The sequence below is a fragment of the Dermacentor silvarum genome, chromosome 3, assembly GCF_013339745.2.
Source record: "Dermacentor silvarum isolate Dsil-2018 chromosome 3, BIME_Dsil_1.4, whole genome shotgun sequence".
NCBI classification, from domain to species: Eukaryota; Metazoa; Arthropoda; class Arachnida; order Ixodida; family Ixodidae; genus Dermacentor; species Dermacentor silvarum.
The window spans coordinates 118,311,758-118,326,345 of record NC_051156.1 but is presented as its reverse complement, the minus strand read 5'-3'; the positions used below and the strand labels follow the sequence as shown (position 1 = coordinate 118,326,345).

The 14,588-nt window shown below is 47.1% G+C and overlaps 1 protein-coding gene across 1 annotated transcript in view; it reads right to left on the bottom strand.

The window, feature by feature from the left end:
- The window catches only part of LOC119445743 (monocarboxylate transporter 12-like), a 438,947-nt gene that overhangs the window by 74,858 nt on the left and 349,501 nt on the right, over positions 1-14,588 (bottom strand). The window lies entirely within an intron of this gene.

Here is a 14,588-nt window from a genome sequence, read left to right as displayed (position 1 = left end):
GAAAAGCTGATATGTCCTGGTAAAGAGTTGGGACTATCAGGAAAGGCACTTCAGCAGTGGATAGAGAAGGAGCGCAAGAGCGAAAGCGAGAGATATACGCTACAGCGTGAAGCTGCTAAGGAGGATCACGACAGAGAGCTAGATCGACAACCTGGAGAACGCCAGTCAGTTGAGCTACGGCTACACGTGCAAGAGGAGTCGCAACAACCTAGTCAAGCAGTGACCGCTGAACCAAGCGAACGCAGCGCGAGCCGCCAAGGTTTTCGGAGTCCGCACAAGCTAATTCCAGCTTTCAATGAATCCCGGGATGAACTCGACGCTTATATTAAATGGTTCGAGCGAGTAGCCACTGACCAAGGATGGCCTCGTGACTGGTGGGGTCTATCACTGAGTTTGTGCCTAACAGGGGAGGCTCTCACTGTTGTCGGACGCATGTCTGCTGAAGATGTGACTGACTTTGCAAAGCTGAAGTCAACATTACTTCAGAGGTTCCGGTATACCGAAGAGGGTTACCGAATCAAGTTCCGAGAGGCCAAACCCGAAAATGGCGAAACAGGACGCCAATTTGCAAGCGGACTGCTTGGTTATTTTGACCATTGGCAAGAGCTGGCCAAAACCGAAATGACTTATGACGCCTTGAGAGACAGGGTCGTCTCGGAACATTTTTTGCGTCGATGTGACCAGAGCTTGCGGTATTTTTGAAGGAGCGAGGTTGTAAAGATTTGAGCAATTTGGCCGCAACAGCGGATCATTATCTCGAAGCCCAAGGCCTGACACACCTGCCTAGAGGCAGAGAAGAGAACGCGTATGTGAAGAGCGGGATGGTGCCAAGAGAGCCAACGAGCGCTCAAGGAAAGCCCCCTTGCTTCACATGCAATAAACGAGGCCACAAGCCGTCTGATTGCTGGTCTGGAGCCACAGGGGGTAGGTCCGTGAACAGTGTGAAAGGGAAGAAGCCACAGAGCTTCCCAAAAACACGAACGACCGCAACGAGGCTTTGTGTTCTAGTTATGAACGTGGTCAAACAACGCAAGAAAGCACCCTGCGCAAACAGTGCCAAATTGCAACAGACATTGAAGACACCAGATGTGACAAGATTGGGTTGGTTGCGGAAAGCCTCGTCGGTCCGAAACGTCGAACAGAACGAATGCCGACAGCGCAAGGTTATCTGGAAGGTCAACCTGTGACCGTTCTCAGAGATTCGGGTTGCGACACTGTCATCGTAAAAGCGCACTTGTTTCAGCCGAGGAACTTACTCGGAAAACGCGCAGTGTTTATTTATTAGGCAGTTCCGCTCAACACCTTCCAGAAGCAAAAGTTCATATCGACTGTCCGTTCTACAAGAGCACGGTACTTGTCATATGCATGGAACGGCCACTGTATGATGTGTTGGGCAATATCAACGGCGTCTGCCCCTCTCTCGTGTTGCCTGGAAGCGAAGCCGCCCTAAAGCCTGAAAAACGTACTGATGGCTGTCTACATTGCAAGGACAACACCGAACCTGTTTCCGATGATGATGTGGCTGCTGCATCATGATTCGGCGGCAAAGAATCACCAAAGCTGCCAGTAGTCATGCCAAGGCCGTTGGACGTTGGTCCCTGAAAGATTCACGAAAATGCGAAAGGACGACCGAAGCCTCATTGGTTGCTTCGCGTACTTTGGCAAGATTAAAACACGATCAACCACTGCCATATTGTCATCATCAATGACATTCTCTACCGGCGGTACAAGTCTGCGACACAGAGAGAAGTGGAACAGCTGGTTGTTCCGAAGGACGTTCGAGCATCCGTCCTGAAGATCACACACGAAGGCGTACTGTCCGGTCACTAAGGGACAAACAGGACGGCAGATAGGGTTTCAGAAGAATTCTACTGGCCTGGTGTTCAAACAGAAGTCACGTGGTTTGTGAAGTCCTGCGACATTTGTCAGAGGACCGTCCCAAACATCTTGTAGGACGTGTGCCTCTTAGAAACGCGCCGATAATCAATACGGCTTTCCAGCATGTCGCTATCGATATCATTGGACCGCTGTCACCCATATCGGCCAGTGGTAACCGATATGTCTTCACTATGGTGGACGTTGTAACCCGTTATCCAGACACGGTTGCGTTGCCAAGCATCACCACTGAAAGAATTGCCGAGGCATTGCTTGAGATGTTTTCCAGAGTCGGAATTCCACGAGAAATAGTAACAGACCGAGGTACACAATTCACCTTGACGCTCATGAAAGAGTTAAGCCGTCTGCTGTCATTTAAACAGCTACCAACCACGCCTTACCATCCAATAGCGAATGGTCTAGGGGAACGCTTTAACGGAACGTTGAAGCAAATGATCCGGAAGATGTGCCAAGAAAGCCTGAAAGATTGGGACCGAGTCGTCCCGTTACTGTCTCCTTCTGCTGAAGACGACGAGGCCGTGAGCTTGAGCAATAGCCTGTACCGTAGGGACTGAGCATTCATGTGTAACATGTACGTTAATTACTGTGTGATGTGTGCGTCGTTCTGTTTGTACACTGTATAATAGAGTGCTTAGTCCTGATATATGTTATCAACCAACCTAAACGTCTACGGCTTCATCCTTCACCGCATCGCACGTCAACAAACATAACGGTCCGCAATCCTCTCTCTACAAGCACCAACGATGCAACGCACAGACGTGCTGCCGACGCCATCCTCGCTTCTGCGTTTCCCCGCCTTAACGCCGAATGCTCGCGGTGTCCGTGACTGCAGGAGGCGCCTCTGGCGGCGGCTCGGCCAAGCTCCCACCATCTGCGCGCTACTGCGCATGCGCCGTGACGTTCTCCCGGCGTGCCGTCTGCTGGGTGCCGCCCGTACACTGTGCATAGCTTTCGCCCCACTTCCCCTACGTGTGCTGGGACTGCAAGTGCTTCGCGAGGCGCTCCCCGATACCACGGACCACGATGAAATGCTTATACACCTCGTATAACTTAGCATCACTTAGCATCACTTGGCATTACTTCGTAGAACGTAGCACCACTTCGTATAGCCAGGACCAGCTAGGAACCAATCAGTTCCGCTGTGTCTTTAGCATTGCGCCACTAGTGCAAGCTACCCCGATTTTTTTTTTTGTCGAGAGCGCGAGCAGTGGGAGAATTCTGTCTAGCCTTCAGGGCGCTTCATATGTATGAGATATAGCAAAAATTCGCATACAGGCAGAAATGTTCTTGGGTAAATCATTTATCTAAAAGCACCGCCCAAGCACTCCGTACAGATGTTACCCAGCGAAGCAGAGAAAACGACGTCACTGACAGTATGCCCGCAGTCCGCCGTTGTCGCCATTGCTGCTTGCGATTCTTCAAAATTACATTGCTTGAACATAAAATCTGGCCGTCACGTAAGACAGTGAATGGCTCATACCCCCTTAAGCAATGACTCACAGCCCCGTAAATGCGGCCTCCCCATTACGACGACAGAAGAGCGGTGAAATTCTACGCTTGATGATGAGCGGCAACGGAGCGTGGTGTGCAAGAAGACGACGATTACGAACGCGGCCGTGGCACGAGTGCATTCGCAAAGGCGCCAACGAGCCAGCTCTGGAAGAAGACGGCGACGCTCGAGCCATTGCTGATGATGATGGTTTCTGCGTACAGATGACAGACGGACGAATTTGCTAGCCACATACAGCTTCGCTGTAAGAAACAAAATGTGTCGGCACTTCAGTTATTTCGAGTGCTGGAAAACTACAGAGCGTCGCAGTTGTGTGCGTCAGTTCGTGGTATTGGCACTTCAAAATTGGTTGCACGCGACCGCAGAGTCCATCGGCACTCCGCAAAGATGTAGTGGGCGATTGCCGCATGTTCTGACAAAGGGCGCGCTAAACTATCAGTTTAAGACATGCACACTCTTTTATAACATTGAAATAAGAGTAACGTGGGAATTAAATTCATGCATGCAAAATAAAATACTAGAGTAAATATTTGAGGCTTTAGCACAGCCGGTCCCCATTACCTTTACCGTTAGACTTCTAGGTGCGCGCTCCCTTTGGCAAGGTCGGGAGAAGCAGAGAGAAGTGTGTCACACGGCAGGTCAGCAACGTAAACAGCGAAATGTGATATTGTGCTGCAACACAAGAATAGCAGCTTGCTCTTCACGACGGGGCAGCTGTTGATATCAACGTTGGCACCGTGCGACAGCACTCAGCCCTTCACAGTCACCAACTCTTTATGCAACAAGGAGACAGTAATTTTTGTTATGCCTAGGACAATGTGATGGCAGAGTGAACGTTTCTTGCTATCTTCGTCTGGTAAAAATCGTGTACACCGAAGAGAAGAGCGGCAAAGAAGCTCAGACCACCCAGCAGCTGGTAGTAGTTGTCGTAAGATCCTGTCGCATCCCGAAATCGTCCTGCATGTATCATGAAAACATTGAATGAATGAAATAATGAATGAAAGAAATATGCTTCTTATTGCGGAAAATCTGGTGCATGGCCTAACTATCGAAGGGAAGATGAGTTATGGAATGCCCGGATGGTGGCAAAATCATGCGGAACATTAAAGCTTTATAGTTACAATCGCGCAGATATTTTGACTTCACGTGCGTTGTGCTAAATGCAAGGAGTGCACGTTCTTAATTTCAGAAGTAATTGGGCAAATGGAGTCCCTCTTTTATAATTGCCCTGGTTTGTGAATAAAGCAGAAGAGAGCAAACAGCAAACCTGTTGATCTACGCGGCCGTGATTTGTCTCCATATTGATTAACTCTCTTTCGTAGTGAGAGAGCATTGTGCCCTAAGGGCATATTCAAAATACTTAGTGCTGTGTCAATAGTGATTGTGACCGTAATCTTCATTAGTTTATTGAGTGATTCCTTAGTATTAGAAATATTGGCGACTTTCGTCACCAGTTATTCTACGACGTATGATTGTTTATTTATTATACAGAAATTATATTACAAAGTCATTTCATAAAACCATTTCATCAGAAATAAATACACAGAAAAGGTACACAGGTATTCTTCGCAAAAGAAACGGCTCTTTTCTTATATCTTACAAGGCCTTGTTGACGTGCATTATAAAAGGCATTCGATCCTTTCTTTGTGCATCTTAGACTTGTCGGTTCTTTAGTCCTTGTAATTTTTTTTTCTGTTTTGCTGGTTCCCACTATATGTTATTGCAAGAAACATAACGGAATACTGACTAGCTGTGTGAGCCACCCTTGCTTGAATGTAGCATAGTTGGTTTGATGTTTTCTTCAGGTAACAGCTACCATTCACGATGCAGAGCTTCATAGTGCTGCGTTTCCTTCGTAGTGCATTACCGCCGTTTACGTCTCTTTGATGTGCGGGAAATGTCATGTGGTGCTCCATTGTCGAATTAATATCAGCTTGGCTACCAAAAAATAACAAGCTACAAGTTTTTGTCTGATCAAGCATGGAAGGCGGATAATATAGTATTTTGTATTTGTATATGCTTGCTCTTGCTTCATCGTTAAGCAAGAAGGAGACATGTATCGTATTTATGCAATAATAATATTAATAATAATAACTGTAATAATAGCAAGATATATCCTGATCACTAACCCAAACAAGGCAGGCATCGTTCATTAGTTCTGTTACATCTGCACATATTTTTACCCTTTATGAAATGGTAAATTTCGGGAGAAATAGGCGTTAACGTGTATTTAATAGAGCTTGTTCGTGGTGCAAATTTAGGAAATCCTCGACTTTTGCCCGAAAACGAAGGACCCTACACACACCCAGTGGCAGATATTCATGGTGGTATCAAAAAGGTTCATTGAAAAGCGTCGGATACGTAGTTGCACATACCGAGAGGCCCCTGTGGCACATCGACCGATATAGTTATACTGCGCTATCTTCGGGATTGGTCCAGGAAACAAGTGCATGCCCATCCCGAAGGGAAGCTGATTCCGCTCCTTCGGCTTCCAGGAAAAGCACGCCTGGGGTTTTCTAAAGTAGCAACATCTCGCTATCCGTGTTCGTCTAAGCTTTGTCCCGGCGCACTTTAAGGGAAAAAATAGTTTGTTAGTTCTCCGTTTTGAGCAGGGGCGGTACTCTGTAAGAGTCTACCTAGTGGACTGTTCATTTCGGCGACCATTGATTCGCTGCTGCTTGACGTGCAGGAAGGTACCAGCCAGTCTCCTTCCTGCAGGTCAAGCAGCAGCGAATCAACGGTCGCCGAAATGGACAGTCCACTAGGTAGACTCTTACAGAATACCGCCCCAGGTATCGAATCCACGTCACACGGATGCCTCAAGCGCAGTTGCCCGACGCTTTTAGTGCGCTGCGCTATAGTGCCTAGAATATACTGGCTAGTGTACCGACTGTGGCCTTCCGGGTGGCGCCGTTTGCAATGAATGTCGGCGGCTGCCGCTAGGAGCGCTGCAGTGCGGTTGGGTGCCGCCGCGCCACCCGCTCTTCATAGACCCCCGTGTTTTATATTATTTATAAAGCCGTAGGAGCAGTAAATTTCTCATGTAGGAAGGTGACTTCTAAATTAGGGTATCTTTTGACTATAATAAGGCTTATTTACTGCTTGCTGCCTGCGTTTGAGCCTACGTACAAGCTAGCTCTGTGTCTAGTGTCGAACCTCCGGTGGTTCAATTCAGGAAAAGGAAGCACTAAATTCGTTTTATAAGACAGTCGAGCTCATTGCAACGTATGATTTTTAAAGTACACCTATTCGGCGACTTTTTACTAATGGAGCATAAGAATGCCTAATTTATATACACCTGTGAAACTGACTACATATATAGGATGTTTTTTTAGACAATACAGATTTTTATTTTTAAAAAGTAATGAAACGTGGTGTTTTCGGTGATGAGTTCATGGGCGAGGCGGACATTGCGGCTAATAACGTGAGCAGTAGACTAATTAACAAAAATTTATTGATTACCATTTTTATTCGTGCCTTGGGGACCGTTGTGTAAATGACAAATTAGGAGGCAGGGACATTTTCATCCACACCCACCTTTTAGATACCTAGCTGGAGAATCGCACCTAATTCGAGATATTCAAGACGTGTGTGGCGAAGTTCGAGTGACAGCATACCGCGGCAAATCCTAACCCGACGCACAACCGCACATGCTTTCCAGGCAAAGCGTATATGTGACGCATCAGTAGCTGCCGCGACTACAGCCGAGACGTTCGGTTTGCTACTTTCTCGCGCTTGACGTCATGGAGTTTCGGTCTGATATGACCGCGCGCGGTCGCCTTTTCTGTGCTCCATTGGATTGCCTGAATTTACCGTCGAAATTCCATGATAAATATCTCAAATTAAATACGACTTTCAAGGTAAAAAAATGACGGAGCGTTAAATTGTGAGTGACTTCATTTTCGTTAGTTCAACAACTGTATAAAAAGGTAATTATTAAATTTTTGTTATTCCGTTCATCATCATACGTTTGACAAACTCACCATTGTATCGCATGCCATGATGCGACTTACGTCGTGCAACAAGAACGACTGTTTCTGGGCAAAATATTAATTTTTGCTTCACTTGCCAGAATGTTCCTATATAGAATTATTCCTATTGATTGCTCGTTTTGTCTATACTTCCCTGCACTTTCGCTTTTTTTGCGATAGCAATTGTGTGGACACTCCAGGCGAATTTCCACTTTCGCCGTGATATTCTGTATATGAACCCCAAGCGCGGTACCATTGTGGGCGCACGCCGTATTATGTAGGTGCGAGCGAAAGCTGGCGAAGGCGAGCCGAGAAGGATGGTAGCTTGATTGGTAGATGCAGAAAACACGCAAAATGTTCCCCGTACATTGTACTTGTTTTCATAAGATATAACGAACATTTTTAGCGAGAACCATGTCTCTGTAGTATGTACTGCTTCTTTGAAGCAGGCTTTAATTAAATTGCGTCGACCATAAACAATTAAGCTGGAGCTGGTTATTAAGGCAACTTTCTTGATCAAATCACAAGCTGTGCGACCCGCTTTGTCTTCTGTCTTCATCACAGCATTCAGAACACTACGTTTTCTTTAAATAAAGGTGGCAAGTAAATTATTTTAAGTTATGCATTTCACCTTCTCAATAAGCATAAGCTAATGATTCCACTGGCCCAGACAGCACACTACTGGAATAGAGATCGAGATTTCATTTCATTTATTTACCCTAAAGACCCCACGAGGGCGTACTGCACTACAGATGGCGACTTTCGCTAGGTTTGCGGCCGTTGTGCACCATCATTTTGCAATCCATCAGCGCTCGCGGCTTTGAAACTATAGCGTTGGGCGCACTCTTTCTGATACGGAAGCTTTGCGGTGGACACCAGATCCTTCGAAGTTCTCCGATCCGGCGCTCTCAACGGCTGAGCACAACAAGGAGGCCACCGACTGGGTGCGCCTGTGCGACTTTGATGGAAGTTATTTCGTACATATTTATATTTTGTTTCTTTTAATTTTGTGCTTGGGAATACAAGGTGTGTAGGATACTTATGAAATATCGCACGTATCGCATCGATTTCAGATGCGATTTATTTTGGTGAAAATCGTTGAAAACGCCGTTCACGATGATAGTGAACGTGCGTTCGATGAAATGGCTTTTTAAATGCTTTTCACACACCACAGCAGTTTGCGTCAGCGTTTTGTCGTTTCTTTTTTTCCTTCGTTCCCATTCTGCGAGCCGTGTGCAATCAGATGGTGCTGTGAACAAGAATACAAGCATTTCGCTCGAGCAATAACTACTCCAGCACAACCACGCAAAGCAAGTCGTCTCTTCACTGTCGCTGTGGTTTCAACATTCTTTCACCGCCGTCACATAGTTCTTCTACTCACAGACACGGGAGCAGAACAACAACAAACTACTCGAACCTTTTATGACGCAAGAACAAACACATAACACCGTAATGACACTGAAAACGCAAACTCAGAAATTGACGCAACCACTGCGAAACTGCTCTAGCCAAGCAGACGACAGGCACAGTCAGCAGCCACCTACACGGCTGCGACCCCTGCTGGCCACCGTGGACTTTCATTGCAGATGGCGCCACGCTCCCCCATTGAAAAGGGAGGGTGCTCGGCACAGTAGCCAATATTCTACGCACTATAGCTGCGCCAAGAATGGCTTGCACCAAGTAGCTCTTTGCCCCCGCAGTGTTCGACCAGCTTAAGCTTGAATAATGGGAGGCCATTTGTGGTTGTTGGAGTGCATGCGGCAGGCATTGCCGAATCCTGATTGAGAGCTTACCACTGTTGGTAAAAAGAAAAGTGTACAATCATCGAATTATGCCGGTGCTAACATATGGGGCCGAAACTTGGAGGTTAACAAAGAAGCTCGAGAACAGAATAGGTTTTGCCTGAGCTCGTTGCTTGCACATAGCGCAAATGTTTTCCAGCAGAACGTATGGACACGGACAGAAAGGGACGACGACCCACGCTGGACTAGCAACTGAATGTTTATTCTTGGTTTCCCACACCTTTTATAACACAACACAGCCAACGCTTCTTCCTTTTGTCATGCCGGTTATCCGTCGTTTAGAGCCAAATATCGTCGCTGCGCAAGTAGTTTTTTTTTCTTTTTCTGTTAGTAGTATCGATGGTGTACTGATGCATGATTGCTCGCTTCTCTCAATGGCTATGGCTTCTAAAATTTCGCATGTCACCTTGCCTGTACTTTTTTCTAAAACCTTGATGCCGTAAAACTGTACGGTGCAATGGTGCTGGCGATAATGAAAAGCGAGATGCCCAGCGGAGATTCCTTCTAAATATGCTGCATGCTCTCTTGTCCTGTCATTGACGCACCTTCTGGTGGCTGATTGTGCACTGCTTATTTTTCTGGCCATTGTTGACCTGCGCAAACATTGAATACGCCTTGTTTGGTGCTGAACATACAACCGTGACGCCTTCCTTTCCGGCTATCTTCTTTAGCTTATGGGTTAGGCCGTGTACATAAGGCGCAACAGCGACCTTCTTCCTTTTCTGTTGACGCTTTTCTTCTTTTTGAGGCTCGCTGTTCAGGAGTTTCATCTGCTTTAGCAACCCTTCGGCGACTGCTGTAAGCAGGCCTTTCGGATAGCTAGCGTTGTTGAGCATGGTTATCTGGTGTATGAAGCTTTCTTCCTTGAGGTGCTGACACGACTTCTTCAAGCTGAAGCCGACGCCAGATTTTCTGCAACACGGGGCTTCATCATGAAGCAGGGAAGGCCATGTAATGCGTACCCTACTGAAAAAACCTCGTATTCCCCATAAGTGCTATATTCAATAACATCATATGACATATAGGAAAAACTGGTTTTTGTATGGGATCCTATATGTTTAATATCTGATTACTGGACATGGGAGTTATGGGGCATATGGATTTTTCAGTAGGGTAGGATGGATAACCAAAGGACCATTGGAGTTTCAGAATGAGTACCAAGAGAAGGGAAGCGCAGTCGTGGACGGCAGAAATGTAGCTGGTGTGATAAAGTTAGAAAATGTGCAGGCTCAAGTTAAAATGAGCTACCGCAAGACACGGGTAATTGAAGAACGCAGGTAGAGGCTTTAATATAATGTAGAGGACATCAATATAAGCTGATGATGGTGATGATGTGGCTCTTATGCAGCTCAGACACCGGAGGCCTGCGATGCCCTACTGGAACGAAAACGGGTTACCGAACGTGAGAGCTGCCTCACCCAGATGGAGCAAATAAAATTGCTTCAATTTAATAAAGCATATCATCTTTACCAACCAGTGTGTCATTCCCGCAGCACACACTACCATTTGCACAGAAGTTACAACTGTGGTTATCGCTTGGCTCCATAAATGTATGCGATTCTGGAGAACCCTTCTTTTCACCAAAGAACGATGCTTCGCGTTCATTTGGTGTTGAACGGGTTATGGCTGGCAACATTTTTTTTTCTTAGTTTGGGAACACCATGAAGTTGCTCGGAAAATGAACGAAGATATTGAACAGCACGCCAAATGAGAGACAGTTTTGAGATTGATTGCGGTACAGATGCTTTATGCTTTCAAGATGCGCACTGCACAATATAAAATTTGTCTGATTCTTGGTCGATCTTGGCCGATCCATGAGTAGGTATGCGCCAAAGATAACAAAGTCATCATCATTATCATCATCAATCTGCGCCGAAGTCCTGACTGCTCCATGTTTTCTATTATTGTACTTCTTAAAATCTGTTTATACAAATCTTTCTTGATCACCACTGCATTCTTGGCGAAATAAACGCAAAAAAATGCCCCATGTCGAGATTAACCATCCTTTGAGTGCATATTTTGCGTTAGTGTAGAGTATTCAGGTGTTTTCTTTGTTCATATGTCATCATCATCATCATCAGCTTATATTTATGTCCACTGCACGACGAAGTCCTCTCCCTGAGATCTCCACCCCTGTCTTGCGCTAGCCGATCCCGAATTGCGCCTGCGAATTTCCCAACTTGATCACTCCACCTTGTTTTCTGCCGTCCTCAACTGCGCTTCCCCACTCTTGGTATCCATTCTGTAACTCTAATGGTCCACCGGTTATCCATCCTACGCATTACATGGCCTGCCCAGCTCCACTTTTTCCGCCTAATGTCAACTAGAATATCGGCTTTCCGTTTTTTCCGTGATCCACACCGCTCTCTTCCTGTCTCTTAACGTTAGACCTAACATTTTTCGTTCCATCGCTTTTTGTGCGGTCCTTAAGTTGTTCTCGAACTTCATTGTTAACCTCCAAGTGTCTGCCCTATATGTTAGCACCGGTAGAATGCAATGATTGTACGCTTTTCTTTTCAACGATAGTCGTAATCTCCCAGTAAGGATTTGGGAATGCCTGCGCTATACATTCCAGCCCAATTTTATCCTTCTACAATTTTCTTTCTCATGATCAGGGTCCCCTGTGAGGAATTAACCTAGATAAACGTACTCCTTTACAGACTCTAGAGGCTGACTGGCGATCCTGAATTCTTGTTCCCTTGCCAGGGTATTGAACATTACCTTTGTCTTCTGCATAATCTTCAGTCCCACTCTTACACTTTTTCGGTTAAGGTCCTCATTCATTTGCTGTAATTCGTTCCCATTGTTGCTGAATAGGACAATGTCATCTGCAAAGCGAAGGTTGCTGAGATATTCGTCGTTGATTCTCACTCCTAAGCCTTCACAGTCTAAGTGCTTGAATACTTCTTTTAAGTATGCAGTGAATAGCATTGGAGAGATTGTCTCCTTGCCTGACCCCTTTCTTGATAGGTAACTTTCTGCTTTTCTTGTGGAGAACCAAGGTTGCTGTGCAATTCTTGTAGATATTTGCCAATATATTCACGTATTCATCCTGTTTCCCTTGGTTACGTAATGCATCTATGACTGCTGGTATCTCTACTGAATCAAATACTTTTTCATAACCAATGAAAGCCATATAGAGAGGTTGTTGTACTCCGCAGATTTCTCTATTACCTGGTTGATGACATAGACATGATCCATCGTAGAATATCCCTTCTTGAAGCCAGCTTGTTCTCTTGGTTGGCTGAAGTCAAGTGTTGCCCTGATTCTATTGGGAATTACCTTGGTGAATATTTTATACAATACTGAGAGCAAGCTAATAGGTCTATAATTCTTCAATTTCTTAAGGGTTTATTATAGTACGGAGCAGCGCAGTCGCGACAGTCAAAACGAGACGCGGCTTTCAAGCACGAGCGATGTTGCGCAGCAAAATCGCTGGACCCACTGCGTCTGACCCTGATAGAGCTGGATGGACCCACTAGCATTTCTTATCGCTACAATTACCCTGGCAGTGATAAGGGAGCCGTCCGGCGACCTAACAGCTCGTCAGGATGACATGATCGTAATATGGCTTCAGGCGGTCGACATGGACAATGTCTCGTCCACGACGGCGTCGGTCCGAAGACGGTTCAACTGGTTCGATGACATAATTCACGGGAGAGGCGGGTTCCATGACGCGATAAGGGCCTACATACTTCGGGAGTAGTTTCGACGAGAGGTCAGCGGCGGTGAACGGGACAGAGAGTCACACAAGCGCACCAGGAAGCAAGGTGACCGCGGAAGTGGAGTCACCGCGAGTGCTCTTCTGGCACTGTTGGTCGTTGGAAGTAAAGGCACGTGCGAGGTCGTGGCATTCTTCAGCATGCCTTGCTGTGGTAGAAATAGGCGAGCCCTCGGATGCATCCGGCCGTTAAGGTAAAATTGTGTCGATGGTATGCGACGGGTGCCGACCGTACAGCAAGAATACGGCCAAAAAGCCAGTGGTGCTCTGAGTAGTGGTGTTGTACGCGGAGGTGACGAAGGGCAGAATGGCGTCCCAGTTCGTGTGGTCGGAGGTGACCTACGTTGAAAGCATGTCGCCGAGCGTGCGGTTGAAGCGTTGTGTGAGGCCATTAGTTTGCGGTTGGTATGCCGTAGTTGTGCAATTAATAACGTGGCACTCTAAGTATGGCTTCAACCACTTCCGACAGGAAGACGCGTCCACCATCACTGAGCAATTCCTGTGGTGGACTATGCCGCAAGATGAATCGGCGAAGCAGGAATGAGGAAACATCGCGCGCTGTAGCTGCTGGTAGAGCGGCGGTTTCGGCGAATCGTGTTAGGTGATCTACTGCCACAATAGCCCAGTGGTTACCAGCCGACGTCAAGGAAAGTGGCCGCAAATCAATTCCGACGAGCCCAAACGGCCGGGTAGGGCCGAGTAGAGGCTGCAGACCAGCTGGCGAGAGCTGGGGTGAAGATTTACGGCGCTGGCAGTCGGGGCAGGAGCGAACGAATTGTTGAACGTACTTGCACATTCCTCGCCAGTAGTAACGCTGTCAAAGGCGCTGGTAGGTTTTGAAAACTCCCGTGTGTGCGCACTGTGGATCGGCGTGAAAGGATGCGCAGATTTCGGAGCGCAGTCTGCGAGGAACTACTAGCAACCACTGGCGGCCGTCTGTGGTATAAATGCGTCGGTGAAGCTGGTTGTCGCGAACCGCGAAATGGTGAGCCTGACGCCGCAACGTGCGAGTGGTGGGCTGTGGTGACGGGTCAGCAAGCAAGTCTATAATCGAGGAACTCCACGAGTCCTTGCGCTGCTCGGAAGTGATAGTCTCAAGGTCGATTGAAGAAACAGCGTGCTCGGATAGTGAGCATCAGGCATTGTCGTCAGGCAAGGGAGAGCGTGATAGGGCGTCGGCGTCAGAATGTTGGCGTCCGTTGCGGTACAGCACGCGGATATCATAGTCCTGCAGGCGAAGTGCCCAGTGGGCAAGACGGCCTGACGGATCCTTCAACGATGACAGCCAAAAAAGTACATGCTGGTCCGTGATGACATCAAATGGGCGGTAATACAAATAAGGCCGGAACTTACTAAGAGCCCAGATGATCCCCAGACATTCTTTTTCCGTGACAGAGTAATTCGTCTCCGCTTTCGCGAGAGTGCGACAGGAATAGGCCACGACATATTCAGGAAAGCCAGGTTTGCGCTGCGCAAGGACAGCAGCCGAGGCCAACACCACTGGCATCTGTGTGTACCTCTGTAGGAGCCTGCCGGGTCGTAGTTGCGCAAAATTGGGGGAGTCGTCAGCAAAAGACGGAGATGTGCGAACGCTTCCTCGCACTCTGACAACCAGGAATGAAGGGTTCTGTGCCTTCCAAGGCGCTTCGTCAGAGGTGATATGATGGCGGAGAAATTTCGAATGAAGC